At 34.3% G+C, this 19,585-nt stretch overlaps 1 protein-coding gene across 1 annotated transcript in view; it reads right to left on the bottom strand.

Annotated features, from left to right (window-relative positions):
- The window catches only part of TFEC (transcription factor EC), an 81,098-nt gene extending 64,553 nt beyond the window's left edge, over nt 1-16,545 (bottom strand). The window contains exon 1 of the mRNA XM_007129662.2: nt 16,500-16,545. The gene's annotated coding sequence lies outside the window, so the exon portion shown is untranslated. The remainder of the gene's footprint in view (nt 1-16,499) is intronic.
- Nucleotides 16,546-19,585: the final 3,040 nt, after the last annotated feature.

The raw sequence follows: 19,585 nt of genomic DNA, 5'->3' as shown, positions 1-19,585 counted from the left end.
CATGCAATTTTTTCGGTATAGAAAGATGTCTTATTTTCAGTATCATAAGAAAGGGGGCAGTAGCAGTTCAGTAGGATGAATTTTAAAGAAGTAAAATGAGAGAGTCTAGGAAAGAAAAAAGGGCTGCTTGAACTAGGGTCATGTGATAAGGATTGCATAGTCACATGGAAACAAGTAGATGGATTCAAGATATGTTTAGAAATGGATTAAGAAATGACACCTGAGGTTTCTGGCTTAAGTGACAGAGAAGACTAGGTTTTTTGAGGGGGACAGAGAATTATAAGTTCAGTTTTGAACACGTTGAGTTTGTGATGTTTTGAAAGTGTCCAAGAAGGTATGTGAAGTAGGCAGCTGCATTTATGGGTATGGAATTCAGAGGTAAGGTATGGACTGTGGATAAAATTTACATAACATCTACACTGAGGTGATAACTGAGATGATCGTTTGAAGATGTACAGAATAGAAGATGAGAGGACCTAGTGCCAAAGATGGTTAACTCCCATGTTCTAACTACACATAGGGAAATCTATTCCGATTCTAAACTTTATTTTTCCCCTTGGTTCCATTGATTTTTTTCTCACATTTTGCAAAATGCTTATTTGAACTTTGTGTGTGTTACACTGTCAGGTAAATCCTCCTTAATTAATAGTTAGTTTGCCCTATTTCTAAAATTATGCATTCAACCTTTCGAGGTAGATACAGCCCTATTTTCCTAGTCCAACTGCATTACAATTCTATCAGTCCTCCACCTCTTAACTGCAATTCCAAAATCCAAAAAGCTCTGAAAGTAGGAGTTTTCTTTTTTTTTTTTATGTTTGGCACAAACTCAATTCGTGGCAAAATCAAACCTGAAATGAAGTAAGGTTATTTAAAGTCTTTCTTTATCCTACTTACAGTAGATATTCACATGTACTGTTGCAGGTATATTAATGTGCTTGATTATAGGATGCTGTCTTGGACTCTGCAGGGTATCAGGAATATGTACCATATTACCTTTCAAAATTTAAAGTATTGATAATTTTGAAACACATCTAGCCCTAGGTTTTTAAATAATAGATTTTGTACCTTTTCTTTTTATAGAGTGAACAGCCTATAGAAAGGATTATGCTATATACTTTGCGTATATTATCTTACTTAATCTTACAATATCATAAATAAGTACTCAGTTGGGCCTCCACAATTATTTTCTAAAACTTCAGTACAATATTTAACTGCATTTTGCTTTCAGAAATTATCAAAAATTAAAATTGAGCATATTCTCTCTTGGAGAAATAACGAGATGAGGAAGTCCTTTCCAATTCAACAAACCAATTGAATGAATGAATGATGTATTCTTCCTTTAATAAGAAAGAATTGTCCAGTTGTAACATTATATTTTGATATTATTAGACGTATTTATGTTTAGTGCTTATGGCTGTATTTAAGTAAGTTAATACTACAGTTTATATTCTTTTTAGAAGCTTCTCATACAATTAAATTGTTTCCTGTATATGTGGAAATATACAAGTTAATTATTTAAGCTAGATTCAGTAAAAAGTCTTAACTTCTTTTAAAAAATATCTAATGGCATTAAGACTTAAACATTAATATTTATTAATAAGACTTTTATAAAACAAGACATTTTGCTTCAGAAATCAACAATTGTGTTTAAATGATGCTTTATACTTCACAGTTACTTTCAACTTAAAACAAAGCTCTCATGTAATGCTTAAATGTACTATTTTTCATCCTCCATATAGTGACTTTTTGATATCATTTTCATTATGAAGTTGTGAATGTTCTTTCAAGGATGCAGAGAATAAAGGAGAAACAAGACTGACTTCTTCAAAAGGTCATATTTCAAATATCTTGGAAAGTCATCAATGTTTTTATAAAAAAATTTTTACACATTCTAAAATAGATCCAAAGCCATAAATAGGAATATCTGGGACAAACTTCCATATAATCCTTGTCATCTCTTGTATCACTATGCTGCAAATACATTACATTTTTAATTTTTAGTATATCTTAATGGTAAGATTTGGGATAACATCAATATATTGCCAACTTATGCAGACCTTATAAAAGAAATTCATAGGCCACTTAATGCAGGTGAATTTACAACAAATAAATTTACATATTTTGTAAGAATAAAAGGATCATAAATGTTTATTCCTAAAAAAGAAAATCTAAACAATTCAAATTGGTTTATATTATCTTAGGCTTGAAAATTTTTATATCCCTTATCTACTTTATGAGTTGATATATGGTCATCAATTAATGAAGTCATTTTTATCATAATAAAATGTCATCATTAGAACTGCAGTATTATAGTGTAACCATTTTCTAAAAAATATGATTGGGGCATTTTAGGTGGTTAAATATTAAAATAATCTAATTGAAAATGAGACTTTAAAATTATTCATTTTGATTGGCAAACGGCAGAAAATGGCTTTGTTTCATAACTACATTTTATCACTCAATTTTTGTGGATATTACTAGTATTTCTGGAGAAAAAAAAAAGTAAAATTTATCTTGTCTTTGTTTTACCTAACTAGTACATATAATTATTTTTGGTTCTCTATGTTTTAAAGGCACCTGTTACTACATTATTTACATAAATCAAACTCCTCAAGTAATTGTGCCCTCATGTATGAAAGGCCTTCAGTTACAAAGTTGTAGTTTTACTTTCCACTTATCCCTGAAGAATAATGTTCCTTTAGAATCAAAAATAGATACTTCCATTTTAATTTTTTTATGGTTATGGAAAGTATATAGCCATGAAACATCAATTTGTTGAGAAGATTGATCACAGGACCTCATGGACTAGTTGAAAGCCCCAGAATGCAAGATAATAGTAGCCACAGTCACAAGTTGAATCAAACACTCCAACGATTTAAGTAAAGACTTTTATCCTCATTTTATACATGAAGAAACTGAAGCTCAAACAGGTTATCAGACTCGCTTACAATCACACAGGCAGAAAAGTGAATCTGACCTCTTGTCTTTTGAGTACAAGGAGGGTATTGTTTAATTGCAAGTTATTTATTATCAGCACACAAGGATAGTAAAACTCCAGCCCCTGCAATTAGAAAAAAATATGTCCCATATCTGTATACAAATATGAATCAATTGACTCTGTAGTGGAAAAACCTTTGGAGTTGCTTCCCCATTATTAGTTGAGTTTGGCTTGATTCACTTTTGATTTTGTATTATTTTGTGTTTCACTTCATCTATCCTGTAACCACCTTATGGTGCAAGACCTGGGTTTTCCATACAAGTGGGGTAATGCTATAATTGAAATCTACCATCAGAAAATATGAACTCTATATAAGTGTTTCCTTTCTTTAAGATGCTTTTTCCACTTTAGTCTCTAGATCTATGTATTAAATATACACTATTCTGAAGAGTATTAGCCTCCTTACCCAGGAGAAATTTTATTTCCCTTATATCATTTTACTGTTACCTTTCCCAAAAACCTTTTACTCCTTTTCACAAGGGTGGATGGGAAGGCAGCAGGTGGAAAGAGCAGAAAATAATATTAATTTCAGCTTGGCTTATTCTAAATAAATATCATGACTATTCTATTCAGTATCTTTAAACTTAAGAAATGAATAACTGCATATAAAAAGTTGGTAAGAGTTGAAATAATAAAGAAGTTCTTTGTAAGAGCTTTCTTTTGTGTCGATTACTGTTGAGAAATAAAGAAAAATCAAAGTGCTAGTTAAAATTATAGCTTTGGAATATATGGAAAATATTTTTACTGAAACTTCATATATGAGGAAACAGGATTCTATTTTCCACACTAATTTGAGCAGACAAACTAAGTAAAATAAAACTTTTTCATTGAAAACAAAAATATATTTGAACATATTTGTTTTAGGCTTTTTAAACTTTTTCCATTTATTTTCAATTATTCTGTGGTAGGTAAAATAATGCCTCCTTCACCAAAGATGTCCACGTCTTAATCCCCAGAACCTGTGGATATCTGACCTTACACTATAAAAGGAACTTTGTAGGTGTGATTAAATTAAGGATCTTGAGATGGGGAAATTATCCTAGATTATCTGGAGAGGTCCAACGTGATCTCAAGGGAGGGTCCTTATAAAAGAGAGACAGGAGTGTCAGAATTAGACAAAGGAGAGAGATATGACTATGGAAGCAGATGACACAGTGATGAGAATCAAGCCAAAGAATGTGGGCAGCCTCTAGAAGCTAGAAAAGGCAAGGAAACAGATTTTCCCTTAGAACCTCCAGAAACAACCTAAACCCTGGTGACACTTTGATTTTAGCCCTGTTTAAATGATTTCAGATGTCTATCCTCTAGAATTGTAAGATAATAAATGTGTATTGTTTTAAATCACTAAGTTTGTGGTAATTTTGTTACAGCAGCAATAGGAAACTAATAGGTACTCCTTTTAAATTTTGAGTTTCTCATTCTTGCAGCATTAAGAATCTTGATGATGGCTTCTAGGAAACACCCTTCCTGGAAATTCTGGTGCTACGGGATTTCCTCATCATAGCTGAGGTCATTTGAGGAAAATCCTACGGAGTTCAGTTCCCCAAATCTAATGTCTTTAATTAAGCTCTCAATGTTATTAAAATGCTCCAATAGCAGAAGTTATAAAGACAAAATGTTCTTTCTTTCTTACCCCCTTCCTCCCTTCCTTTCTTCCCTTCTTTCTTCCTCAGCATGATCTGAATAAAGTGCAGGTGAGGAAAAATGAAAATAGAAAACTAGGCAGAAGCCAGCTCATAAAGAGAAATAAATACAACCTTAAGCTTTGTGCTTATAGCCCTGATGTGCCATATAAGACTTTTAGCAGGATAGTAATCAATTATTATTTCAGAAATATCCCTTAGGCAACAATATGGAAACTGAATTATTGAAAGACCAGGGCACAAAGAGAACAATTAGGAGTTTTTAGTAATATTCCAGGAAAGAAGAATAGAGGGCCCGAGCTAAGGCAATAGTATTTGATATTAAAAAGATAGGTTAAATATTACCCATAATATAGAGGATACAAATTTTAAAATATGTACAGGATTTCTGATTGGTTTATACATGTGGTGAAGGGGAAGATTCACATATGATGAAGTGGTGGAGAAGATGGCATTTATCAAAATAAAGAATAAAAGTGGAGGCAAAAGATTAGAAGGAAAGATGATAATTTCAGTATTGGACATAATGAAATCAGAGTGGCTGTGAAACATCCAACAGGGATGCCTAGTAAACAGCTAGATGTGTGGATTTAGAGAAACAGATATGGTGGCCAGCTTAGAACAAATCACTGAATCAGGGTTTTAGTTAAAATCACACAAGACAAAGAATTAGAATTAAAAAGACACAATCCAGGTAAAGAACTCTGAGGAATATCAACGTGTAATGGGCAGGAAAGACTAAAGAAATCTCAAGAAAGTAAAATTAAAATTAGGACAGAATGATATAACAAAGCCAAAAGTAGGATAGAATTCCAAGAAAAAGTGGTTAACAGAGTCAAATAGCACAGGGATGAGGGAATAGAAAGAGCGGGAGATATTGCTGGCAGATTGGGAAATAACTGGGTCACTGGTGACCCTCAGGAGAATGATCTCAGGGACATAGTGAGACTAGAAGTCAGCCTGTAGGGACATTGCCAATTGTAAATGAGGAGACCTTGGGGCTCAGCACTAGGCACTTCTCCTCTCTCGCCACACTCTCCCCAAAGAGGGTCTCATCTGTTCCCCTGGCTTTAAATACCACCAATATGCTAATGATACCCAAATTTGCAATTCTCTTCCAGAACTCTCTATGAAATGGAAACTGGAATGCAGTAACTTGAGAAGTGAATTGGAGATGACACAGGACTCAGCACTAGACACCTTCTCTTTCTCATGTATGTGGATGATATCATCTATTCCCTCAGTTATAAATACCAGTTATACACTAACAAAACATAAATCCCAAAGTTTCTCTCTGGGAGGCCGAGGTTTATGTATATTAGATAAATAGATAGATATCTCACAAATATCTCAAAATTTAAAATTTGCATGTCCAACCCTCGTGATAATCCTCCCCAAAGCCTGTTTTTCTTCATTTTTCTCCAAATCAGTTAACGGCATAATTATTCATCCAATTTCTCAACTCAGAAACTGCGCAGTCTTCCTTTTGTCCTTCATTTTCCTTTACCCTCATATATAATCCACCCCATCCATTCTAACTCACAAATGGACCTCAAATAGAGTCATCTCTATCTCTAACTACCAGAGCTCTAGTACAAGCCACCATCATCCCTTACTGTGAATCCCTCATTACTCATCTCCCAGGCCCCTCCTTTGCTCTCTTCAACCATTCTTCATACACCCTTCAGAATGGACTTTTAAAATCATAAAATGGATTAACCTCTCTCCTGATTAAAAATGTTTCAGTTGCTTCCCATTTCATCTAGAATAAAGTTCAGTTTCCTTATCATGGCCTATGGATAGGTTGTCCCCCACCTACCTATTCAACTTCATTTTTCATTTGATCCCTTATGATTATGATCCCTTATTTGACCCATTTTTTTGATAAGCTAATTAAGGCTCATGTTAAGCATGTTAATAAAGCAGCACGCAGAGTTAAAATCAATCGAAGTCTGCTCATCTCTATGATGGTGTTCTCTTGAAAGTGAAAAAGTATGTTAATAATCATAATGATAATAATGGCATACATTGCTGATAAGTATAGAAAGTTTGCTTTGTGTCAGGCACAGAGCACGGAGTGCTACCCACCATGTCTCATATAATCCTCGCAGCAAGCCGTGAGGTGAGTAGCCTTTCTCCACACTTTCATGAGAAAGTGGAGATAAAGGATAGGTTGAGGAGCTCTGAAGCAAAGCCTGAGTTCAAAGCCTCACTGGTCTCACTACTGAGTCTTTGTTCCTCATCAGAATTGATTATTAAAATGAAGATGTTTTCCTTTCAAATTAACAAATATTTTTAAATGATAATACCTAGGGCTGAGGAGGGAACAATGCAATAGGCATCTGTGTGAGTTGCTGCCGGGGAAGTAAATTCGTACATTTGCATAGCTTAAGGAAATAATCCTAGATGTGTAAAAGGTTTGAAGCATCAAGATGAACATTGAAACATTATTAACAATGATTCTATAATGTAGAGAACATATACAATTTAAATATATACCCCAGTGGACTCTCTATAGCATTCTTCAAACTGTGAGATTTAATTTATTTCTCTCTTTTACTCATGTCAAAGGGCTTTACTGCTAAAACCACTTAATCGTAAAATGACTAAAAAGCATAAACTTTGAAAGCAAAGTTAAAGTAAGCTTCCTTTCTCTCTATTAATCACAAAATTTTAAAAATAGAATTATACATCAAGTGACTCTAACACAAGAGAAAATATGACTATTAAGCAAGCTATTTTAAGAAAAGTATCATTATTTTAGTCATTACTAACACTCTGGCTTTAACTTCTATCTGGCCTCACCACTGAACTTTAATAGAAGTACATGAGATAGCATCTAAGTCCTGAACATTTACAAAACATTTCCATGGGAAAAGTTAGAATTTTAGGAGTGTTGAAGAACAGCACATGAATGTCTTTCAAACAGTAACAGGATATTTCAAAATCTCAACATAAATGTATTAGGATGTTCAACCAGCATAAACCAGACCTTATAAAAATGTGCTTACAGCCTACAATAACCTCATTATGTTCTCCCCATAAAATCCAACACTATAATGTGAGAATAAATCATTCTTTCCATCCTTATAGTGTTGTTTATGTCTTGCCCAAAGCTGGAGCTCATTTCAAAGTAAATTTCCTAAAGGAACATAAGGATAGATAGATAGATAGATAGATAGATAGATAGATAGATAGATAGATAGATAGATAGATAGATAGATAGATAGATAGATAGATAGATAGATAGATAGATAGATAGATAGATAGATAGATAGATAGATAGATAGATAGATAGATAGATAGATAGATAGATAGATAGATAGATAGATAGATAGATAGATAGATAGATAGATAGATAGATAGATAGATAGATAGATAGATAGATAGATAGATAGATAGATAGATAGATAGATAGATAGATAGATAGATAGATAGATAGATAGATAGATAGATAGATAGATAGATAGATAGACATAAGGATAGATAGATAGATAGATAGATAGATAGATAGATAGATAGATAGATAGATAGATAGATAGATAGATAGATGATAGATATAAAAGGGCTTGCTTTGAAAAAGCAGCTCAAATAATAATGTCAACCAGTTTCTTTTGCCTCTCATCAAAGGTTTTGTTTTGTTTTTCTTTCTCTCATAAATTCTTCTTAGAAGGACTACTCTTAGTGGCAAGGTCAACTTTGCCTTACCCCAAGTCACTAATGACTGAATTGGTAACCTGATATCTGAGAAGTCATTTGCTGTCATACATCTATCACCAACCCTTCAGAAGAGTAAAAGAATATAATGCCTTACATTAGGACTTGGCCAAGTTAAGGTAGAGTTTCAATTTTATTGAACTCTATATGTGCATGGGGGGAAATGTGATTGTTTTGTAGCCTATAAATATACTGCCAGTGCTAGCAAGTGGCAAGACATCTATCTCACTCTAGAAAGTCAAATGCTGCAATGTGTCACCTTCAAACTTCTCTCACTGGTCCCAGGAAAATATGTACAGATTTCAAATAAAGTTATTTAAAGTAGATTCTGGTATACACGTACTCCAAAGTTAAATTTTCCAGTTAGACTGTCTCCAGTCAATCTGACCACTTCAAGCTGACAGGCAAGCCAGTCAAATAAGCAGTCACAGTGGGCCAAAAATCTGTCAAAATGGTTTGCTTAACTGGTGATTACTTTTTGACTGACTTGAGCAGTCAAGTTAATCAAAACAGTCAAACCAGCTTTCCCATGTGTACACGGTCTTAGCTCTTCCTGTGTTAGTAGCTGTGCCCTGTTTACATATTTGAAAGAGTTTTATTAAGTTACATTGTTTAAGAGAAACAAGTCAAAAAAGTTATGAGCAACTAGTTTGACAATTAGGGCTCCCCTCAGAGCTGGACCTCAGCTTCAGCACTGGGGAGAAAAGGCTCATGGGGCCTGCTGAGAGCTCCAGAGGGAGGCAAGGGCAGGGGCAGACAAGGGAAAAGCACCATGGGAGCAGGAAGAAACCATATGCCCAGCTCCTAACATTTCTTGGTTAGAGGACCGAGATGTGTTCTGACAAGAGCTGGTTGTACCTTTTGAAATTAAATAGAAACACTTAGAAAGAATCCAAGGAAGGGTTTGGTGACAAAGATATCACTGTTAACAATGGTTTTTGATTCTTGGTGCGAAGAGCCATTTCTGTCAGACAAAAGATAAGCTTTAAAAATCCCCTTAATTTAAAAATGAGGGTGAGGGCTATTTAATTTCTCAACTTGCACAAATGACAACCTTGAACTGCAGTCTGATGTTTCCAAAGCAGTGTTAAAGGAGCAATTAGGATTATAGGGTTTGGAATCAGCCCACCTGGCTTCAAAGCTGGGCTCCTCACTGATGAGTTGTATGACTTTGGGCCACATATTTCCCTCCCCATATGTAAACACTCTTACCAGTTCACTGGGCGCAATAATACTACTTAATGTCCAGAATTGTTCTGATTACTAAATGACTTAATGTGAGTAAAGCACTTTCAATTGGGGAAGGTAAGGAGGACTTGCTGTAGAGAGGCATCTGACCAGAAGATGGTCCAGCTCAAGTTCACCATAACTGTGAGAGTGTCTTATTCAAAGGAAGGATTTTTATAAAGTACTAGACTTCTTTTATACTAGGGTTTTATGTTTTAAGTCATGCCCCAATTAATAGTTTTACCATTTAATATCTTTATCATTTCTAATAATGATGTTAATAGGTACATGGCTAATAAGTATATGTGGACATTGAGCTGGGTGCTTTACCTTTACTTTCTTATTTAATAATCTTGAAACCCAATGAGGTATACCAGGTTAACACATGAAGAAATGAGTTTACACATGAGTTTCAATCAACTTACATGACCTGTCTGGGATCAAACAGCTGGTTATGACAGAGCTGGTTTTGAAACCTAAGTGCCTTGCTTTAAAACCTATGCTCATTCTAATACACCATGTTTCTAAGAACCTATAATGTAACAAATATCTAATTAATAATAACATATTTCTGGTTCTTCCAGCAAAGAAGAGTAGCTGATATTGCGGGTTTGGGACTTCCTAAAGAGCAACAATTGTCTATTGGGCCTCCAAAGGTATTACAAGTAAATCAGAGGAACCAGGAAGATTGAACACTGACCTGGCATATCCAGACCCCATGTTCTTCCCACTCTCTACACCGCCACTTTGGGTTCCAAAAAAGTACAAAATGTCTGGATGACAAAACTCACAGATTCCAAAGGTTTTAGAGCTATAAAGGATTTTAAAGACTGGTTAATTAAGAAAATACAGGTAGACTATCTCATTAATTGAAGATGGCTCAAGAATCAATTAATAGCCTGAAAACTAAGTAATTCTTGTGACATCAAAACTATTTCATGCCAATTTCTTGGGTGATTTTTCTGCCATTGATAGAGGTAGTAATCTCAAAGAGTAATGTGCAAAAAGTCTAGACTCTGAAGGAGTATGAATGAATGATACCTCTGGGAAGTGCCCAGCCTTCCAGCTAAAACTCAACATAGAAGGTGTAATCCAACAAAGAGGATTAACATCTCAGGAGATTTGCCCTAGGTCAGTTCATCTCTCTGTGATGCCTTATCCTCTAGATGGAAATAAAAGCAGTGAACTCTCTTAAATGTGCCCTATGGTCTGATTAAAGATTGAAAAGGTCTCTAAAATTCCACAGCACTCCCAGGGAAAAATGCTAAATATCATTATCATTATTACACCAAATGCCATAATTTGGTCTCCTCAGATTCCCTTTTTATGTAGATTCCATCAAACTCTGACTTTTGACTTTTCGCCTCTCTGACCAAATCTCCAATGACAAAGCAAAGGGAAATGTTGAGGCAATTAGTGGGAAATGGAAGCAATTAATTCCCTTTTTTAGTGGAGACCTGGCCTCTGTGAACCAGTTTAACCAAAAATAATCAATGACCTTTCTCTGACCAAACTGAAGCAAATCTGCTTGATATTTGTCACTGGTTATCCATCTACTGCTTCAACATTAATGAGTCTCTTCACTTTGCCCCTTTCTTTTATGAAATAGAGCCATCTATTCTGGTCCCTTGTTACCTCCGCAACTGCCATTTTTGCAAATTTAATGTAGTCAGAGACCTCGTTATCCATGTATAAGCCTAGGAACCACTTTTAGCAGAGCTGTGATTTCTGATTTCCCCCAACCCTTCTCCCTTGAACTGTTTCCCCTTCTCTGCTATAAAGATGGGATCTTGTTCAAAATGAATAAAGTAGAACAATAAAGATACAGTTTAAGTTCAAAAGTTCCCCAGAAAAGACTACAGAGTTTACTTAGGTCTAAGACCCTTACAGACCTAGATCCAGGTCGCTGCTCCATCACTTACCCACTGGTCACCTTGGAAAAGTTACCTGTCCTTCAAAAGCCTCACTTTTCTCAACAATGGCGATAGCACACTTGCCTCAAGGGCATGTCAGGCTCAAATGAGGTGATAAAGTCTTTAGTACATGATGAGAGCCCAATGGATGTTAACTATTATCAACTGTGGAAGAGAAAAGACTATTTAATGTACAATATCTGATTTTGATACTGGTTAAAACTCCTTCTAAGATTACTGCTACTCAAGCAGAAGTAATTAACATTTACTGTCTCTCTTTTATCCCTCAATAGAGGACTTAATATTTCAGCTTATGCATTTATTTTATAAATTCTTTCCTTCTCCTAGCATATTATAGGATATTTTTGCTTGCTACTTTGTCATTGTTGCTGCTTGTTTTGTCTTTAGACAAATACATCTTAAGCAACTGGTTAAAGGTTGTGTTACACATTTCACTGGCTGTGTTCAGTGGGGCTGAATCTAAATGAATTCAGATACTACTTAGTACACCAGTGTTTCCTACTGAAACAAATAGAAATGAGAATGAACTGGCAATGTATTTTTAGAAAATATGGAAAAGTAGATGTGACCTATGAAGAAAAGGCAAATTATGCAAAGAGTTGCTTCATTCTCTACTTCATTTTGCTCTGAGAGCTCTGTCCTAAGGCAGAGTCCTCCAAGGCTATTTTCATAGGAGAGAATATATGAGACAGTAGCCCCTGGTTATGTTCTGTGCTCTAGAAATCTGTCAGAAATGTGAGATCAGGGATCCCATAGGGAGAAGCAGAGAAGTCCTCCCTTTGGGTTGTGACCTTTATTTCCAATCTTAGAGCTCCCATGACCAATCTAAATTTGATATCCTAGGAGCAAATTCAGAACTACTCTTCAAGCACAGGAGTCTTTAACACAACCAAACCCCTCTTCCTCCACACTCAGGCCCAGCCCCAGCCCTTCATTCACTCTCCACGCTAGGTATTAATTCAATATAAAATATTCAGCTAACACTCGCACATATACACACACAGACTTATTTAAAGTCACATGGCGAGTTGGTAGCAAGCTAAAAATGCTGAACTTCTGACTTCCTATTTTACAGTGTGTTCTATCAGCACTAAACAAAGCAACCACAAAGAAATCACTGAATCACTTGCAAATATTTCCTTGGCCCACTGGTTTGGGAGCTAATCCATGTTCAGTTTAAGTGGTTATTTTTACAGTGAAAAATGACACAGTCCACCACCTTTGATTTTCTTATGAAGTAGGTTCTACAATACTTTTAGTAAAGAACTTGCCTTCTGTTGTTGCCAGAGGTACAACCATTTTGCAAAGTATTATCCAGAGACACATAATTGTCCTTGCTGTCTTAAAGCAGATACAGAAGGACTCTATAAACAAAATCTAAAACTTATGACTCTGGTCTTTCATCCCACCAATCTGTGTTCCAAATGGCCAGAGATATCCTGCTAAAACACAATCAGAACAAGCTACTCTGGTTAAAACTGTACAACCCTTAAAAGCATAGCTCTTATGGTCTGCCCCCACCTTAACTCTCCAGCTCTTCTTTATGTTATTCCCCACAATGATTCCAAGCTATAATCAAAGACCCCTGAATGTGCCATGCTTTTCACATCTCTGCTCTGATGGAAAGAGCAAATCATCCATCATGTGAAAAGTGCCTTACATATGTGTAGGACAATCATAAGCTATAGAAGAGGAAAAGTGATTGACTAAATGGAGAGAAACATTTGAGAGATGGCTCTTAGCCTAAGACTAATTAAAGAGAAGCCTAAAAGTTTACCAAACCTTAGAGTCTTATGGCTAAAATGCTACTGACAAAACTTCTGTTACAGACCTCAATAGTTCAGTAGGTTCAAATCTATTTGAATTTGCACAGGATCAAAGGGAGCAGAGAATGTAAACAATCTAGCTGCTGAGGAATTCCCTGCAGACACTAGCTGACAGCATTACCTGTCTATAGAGAGATTTTCAAGGCAAATAGGTACTGGTCTAGATTTTTGGGGAGTGTGGAAAGATGTCTGATAGAATGAGTTTTCACCAATGGAGAAAAAAAGGGATACAGTGAAATGTCTGATTGAACAGATAACCCTGGCTCAAATGCTTTTTTGGATGGAAATACACCCAAGGAAGCTAAATATCTTTCAGAACTTAATTGTTCATGTGCATAGAACTTTTGTATTGGAAACATGTTCACAAAACAAGGAATAAAGAAAGGAACAAAGGGAGGGATAGAAGGATTATCTGGCCCAGTGGAAGAAGCTAGAAAGTGAATCACAATCTGTTCCAGTACACAGGCTGAGGAGGAGTGTTTCAGGAAAGGCAAGAAATGATTTGGAAATACTCTTCCATGGTAACTCTTGGGAATAAACATAAGGGCATATGGGAATTCGTATTAAACCTCAATCTCTTTCCTAGACTCGTTCGCTTCAATTGCCTTTTTTAGTTCTATTTTTGAATTTCACATGTTCTTTCAAATGTGAAGTGATAAAAAGAAAAACAGCAACCTAATGGGCTTTAAGATCATTAGGCTCAACCACCTGCTGTATTCTGAGAACAATTACAAAATTAGAACCTAGGGTTTTCTGTCCTTAACCAATCTGTTCTTAAAACTGTCACCTAAGGAAATTCCACAACCTATCTTACTATCTCACTTTTCAATAATACAGATTCCCCAATTTTCCTAATGTTTAACATAAACTACTTGTAATACATTCCCATACCATTTATTTTGCTGATGAGTAATTGGCCAAGACATCCATGCTCCAATAGCTACAATTTAATGGAATCACAAAACTATCATCAACTAAGTTCTCACAAGCAAAATAATGTCTGACCAATTTTGGTGTATCTACAAACACCTATACCCTGACCTACAGATTCCTGAACAGGCTGGTAATTCACAACTCTTGAAAATAAGGGATATTTTTGTATGTTAGTTTATTGATACTCATTTTTCTATAAGACTACTGTTAAGCTCTCCCCTCATAGGTTATGTTTTTGAAAACACTTGTGATTCTTACTGTTTTCCTCATACATCCTCTGCTCTATGCCTCACTGACTCTTCTTCCTAATCTTAGTAAATATAATCAGTAAAAGCTGAGCAAGAACTATATTTTGCACTATACATTTGTTTTGGGTTTTTTTGCCAAATAGTATAAAATTTGCAATCTACTATTTGTAAACATCTCTTCTCTGGATCTGCTATCACTCCATTGCTTAATCCAATATTTTTTACTATAAAGAGCTAATTAAATTTTCCTCCATGAAGAATCTGGTACGTCTAGTGAATTTCATATTGTACATTGATTTGTACAAAAATAAAATTGAATTTTATTTATAATTGATTAATAAAGAATTGATGATTATACATCCACTTGTATGTTTATTACTTTATCAGTATCCATCATTATTCCTTTGAATCATATTTCACTAGTTTATTTGAAACTATCATGTAAGAATATTTTATTTCTTTCAGTTTCTCCTTTCCTTATTTCTCCTTTCTAACTATTCAAACCACTGTTTTCAAAATTATTTTCCACTTTCACTGTGTTAATTACCACAATTTCTGAAAATGTCACTAATGCTAGACAGTTCCATCAGATTTAAATACCTAATAATTATTTTGGCTATCTAAAACTTATAATAAACACTTGTGCCACAGTCATTAAAATTAAACTGATTTTTAAGGAACTTTTTTCAGTTTGTTTCATTTTTGACATCAGCTCCAACTTCCAGTTCAATAAAATTACTCATACATTGAACTATTCTACTGCTTTGTAATGAAATAGAAATTTTTAAAAAAATAATGATAATCAAACCAAAGAAATAGACAACATGAAAATTATCTCTATTCCATTTATTTTATAGCTAAAAAAACTTTTTATTCTCAAAATGGAGATTACAAAGTTTGGCCTATTTAAGGTAGCTCCCACCAAAAAAAGTAAAAGGTTTAGTATTAATTCAAAAGTTACTTGAAAGTGTAAAGCTACACTCAGATTCATCTAAAATAGAAGTGAAGCAGAATTGTCTGAATAATCTTGATAATGAACTCTATATTCTGTTTCACTTTGCTTTGTTGACACAGTCTCTGAACAGGGAAGAACTGTGAAGGTTATTTTAAATTCTTTTAACTTTAAATGAAGTTTCTAGTAAATAAGTTACTAAAAAGCTACCCAAAATGAATTAAAGATTACCTCAGGTTTATTTTCTTCTCCAAATGTGTATTCCCAATGAAACATTTTAAGATGATACTGAAAGCATGGGATTATAATTCATATAAACAAATATATATAAAATATATGTGTTTTTATGTACATATATATAAACAAATATATATATAATCTTCCAGTCCCTACTACAACTCTGCTAATTATTACAGTTGAAAGCTATTACTAATAAAATTGAAAACTATTATAATAAAAAGTTATTGCCTTGGGATATTTGACATCTCCTACACAAATTTTTCAGATTCAAATCTCCATAAAAAAACAGCATAACTTTTAATGCTGGAAAAATAACATATGCTAAAATACTATCTGGTGTTATTTCTGCTATGAATAGTACGCATATTTTCTTACCTTTAAAAGCCAATAAAATATATATTGCTAAAATGTAAACAGAAATTAACATTTACTCGTAAAATAACATAAAAGATGCAACAAAATGTTAAATCATGTTCCAATTTAGTAAATACCCAGGAATATTAAACTGGAAGAAGAAATTCCTTTGGTTGTCATGAAATAAAACAGTGATTTCTACATCTTGATTAAAATAAGACATTAATAGATTGAATTTTAGATATATTTTACCCAAATTACAGCAAATCATAGCTCAACTACTCTAATATCCTGATATCCAGTGATCATGCAAGATGAAACTATAATTATCAGCAAACCACACATATCAAAGTAAAATAGGTATTGATTAGACTTGTCGTTCACAGTTTAAAGTACAGAAAATTAACTTGCCAGTTTAGTTACCTACCAGCAGTGACTGGATTCTATCAGTGTTATCACCTTTACAAACAGCACCAAATTATAATCCCTCTTCCTATAACATAAGCGGCATGCCACAGGAGACAACCAAAGTAAACGTTCTGATCATGAATAATGAATAGTTTGGGCTGGTTGGAATCCACTTAGTTGAGGAAAGAGAAAAGAGAAGTGGCTCATTAGGGCATTTCCTGAACCTTGGTTGGAATTTCAGTTAAGGAAGAAGAAATGACACAGCAGTTTCATGTAGGGGGACTTCCTTTCTTGATGTGAAATATGCTACCAACTTGAGAAATAGCACTCCAACAAAAGTACTCCACAGTAATGTGACCACAGTAAAAGCTCTAGTTGATCCCATTATTGCTCCATAATCAACATTTCTTCCCAGAATAAACACAAGCAGTAAATGGTTGTTATCAAAACGGACTAAGGTCCCACATTTATTGCGACGTGTCAAGTCTCACACTTAACGTGTCTTCAAAAAGCTGACCTGCACCGATTTTCAGTTTTTAAGAATTGCAGTTTTGTTAAGAGTGTTAACAGATTTTGAGTTTTTGCTTTAGGCCATTAAATTTCCCATATTTCATATAATCACATTTTCCTTACATATAATTTTGCTCTCAAATTCCAGGATAATTTTCATCTTGTCCAGGAATATTTTATTTTCCCATGTAGTTGGAAGATATATATTTCAACTTACAAGATTTCTAATTTTTATTATTATTTTTATTTTTCATATCCCAGTGTGACATATTTTTAAGGGACATGAGTACTGGTTACTCACTCACTGCTTTTATAAATGAAACATCTAAAGAGGTATCATTTTATATATTAGTTACCTGCATGAAAGTAAAAATCTAAAGATACAACTTTGTCCCCACACTATAATTTGTGCTGTGAAAATTTGCATTTGTAACAGTTACATCATTACATATAACATAAATACTAAAGTTTCATGCAAAGGTTACATTCAAATTCCTCTCTTTGTGTTTTATAAAATCATGCAATTAAATTGACATTGATGTTTGTCAAGGAGTGAAGTTTATGTGAAAATGTCTCAGCATTTTGTGTCTTCTCTGAAGAACTGCAAAACTATTAAGTAAAAATTTTAAAAGTTCTCTCATTATCAATAATTTTTTTTGTTTTGTTTTGTTTTGCGGTATGCGGGCCTCTCACCGCTGAGGCCTCTCCTTTTGCGGAGCACAGGCTCCGGACGCGCAGGCTCAGCGGCCATGGCCCACCAGCCCAGCCGCTCCGCGGCATGTCGGATCCTCCCGGACCGGGGCACGAACCCGTGTCCCCCACATCGGCAGGCGGGCCCCCAACCACTGCGCCACCAGGGAAGCCCATCAATAACTAGTTTTTGAGTCACCTTACATTTTCTTATGATGTTATCACACATTTAAATCTCCTAAGGTGATGGGAAGGAGTAAGTACTTAATTTAGAGCAAAGGTGATTGATTTAAGCTAATTTTAGAAGTAAAAAAAAACAAGATTAATAAGAAACATTGTTAAGAAAGAGAAACATTTGGGATTTTAACTCATATTAGAAACTACTTCAGATAGAATTATAATTTAAAACACATTTGTGTGATTCAGAAGGTAAGTTTTGCAGCTCTATTATTATAAGGGCATACATTTTGGTTTTTGAAAAGTTGGAAATGCACACGTGGACACACACACCTGAAGCAAAAGGCATCAATGTGTTAACAGTGCTTATATCTTAATGGTGGTCTAGAGGAGCACTTAAGATATTTTAAAAGTTTTGTTTACCTATAGCGTCTATATTTTATATAATAAACATGTTTGTAATTTGTATTAAAATATAGTTTTGATTTTAAAAATAGTTTGTACACCAAAACATTTAAGGATAGTATACTACTTTGTGTGATACTGTGATATAATAAGAAATAAATATTTGGTCTTCATCCTTGGTTCCTCGTTCACGGTTCTTAATAGGGGTGAGAAGAGCATCTTTTGTTAATCATGTAAGCCCATTTCAACTAGTACATGAGTTTATGTTGAAGAGGTGACTTCTTAGGCCCCAAAATAGTTTCCAGATGAGGGCTGGTTGTCAGAGGAAACAACCACGTGATTAGAGCATTGTTTTTCTAAATCACAGATTTGATAATTTTATTCTCCTTACTTGTAACCATCAGAAGCTTCCTACTGCCTAAACTGATTCCCATTACTCTAGAATAGCATATAAAAGTCCTCACAACCAAATCTAAGTCTGGACTTCAAGCTTCATCATAAACATCCTTCCTTCCTTCTGCTTAGAATGTCCTAATGCAAGACTCTCCCTTTTTCAAAGTCTAGATTGTGTCTGACCTCCTGTCTATAGGCTTTTCTTGAAAGATAAGAATTAAATGCTCTTGTGTGTGTGAACAAACGGAACTTTACATATCTTTCTACTATAAGTATTAATGTCAGTATATTTTAATCCCAAATAAATTTGTAAATTCAACATAGTATCCATCAAAATTCTAGTTACAGTCTATTGGTGTTTCTATTATTATTTACTAAGAAGAATAAATGAAAAACATAGCCAAAATATTTTGAAAATAAAAAATAGTGAAGAAGGACTTGACTAATGAGATACTGGACATACTTTAAAACTACACTAATTAAAACAGCTTACTGATGGCATACAGTAGACAGAAAACTCAAATATGCATTTTTAGAAATTTAGTATAATGTTGAAGGTTGTATTTCACATCAGTAGGAAATAGATATATTTCTCAATAAATACTTTAAGGGCAAATAGCTAACAATTTGTTGGGAGAGAGGGAGAGAGGAAGAGAGAAGTAGACAGAGACCCATACTTCTACTATACCAAAAATTCGATTTCAAAATCTTAAAGGTGCAAATAAAAAATTTTAAAAATCACCCCCCAAAATGGGACTATTTTTTTTAATTTATAAAGTAGAGAAAAATATCAAGAAAGTCTAAAGTATTTGACCACATACAGATTAAAATCTAAGAAAAGAAATATTTTTTAATGACTAAAAAAAAAAAAACTTGGGGTCTTCCCTGGTGGCGCAGTGGTTGAGAGTCCGCCTGCCGATGCAGGGGACA

The sequence above is a fragment of the Physeter macrocephalus genome, chromosome 5, assembly GCF_002837175.3.
Source record: "Physeter macrocephalus isolate SW-GA chromosome 5, ASM283717v5, whole genome shotgun sequence".
In the NCBI taxonomy this organism is placed as follows: Eukaryota; Metazoa; Chordata; class Mammalia; order Artiodactyla; family Physeteridae; genus Physeter; species Physeter macrocephalus.
The sequence above is the reverse complement of the archived record's forward strand: the minus strand, read 5'-3'. Positions and strand labels throughout refer to the sequence as shown.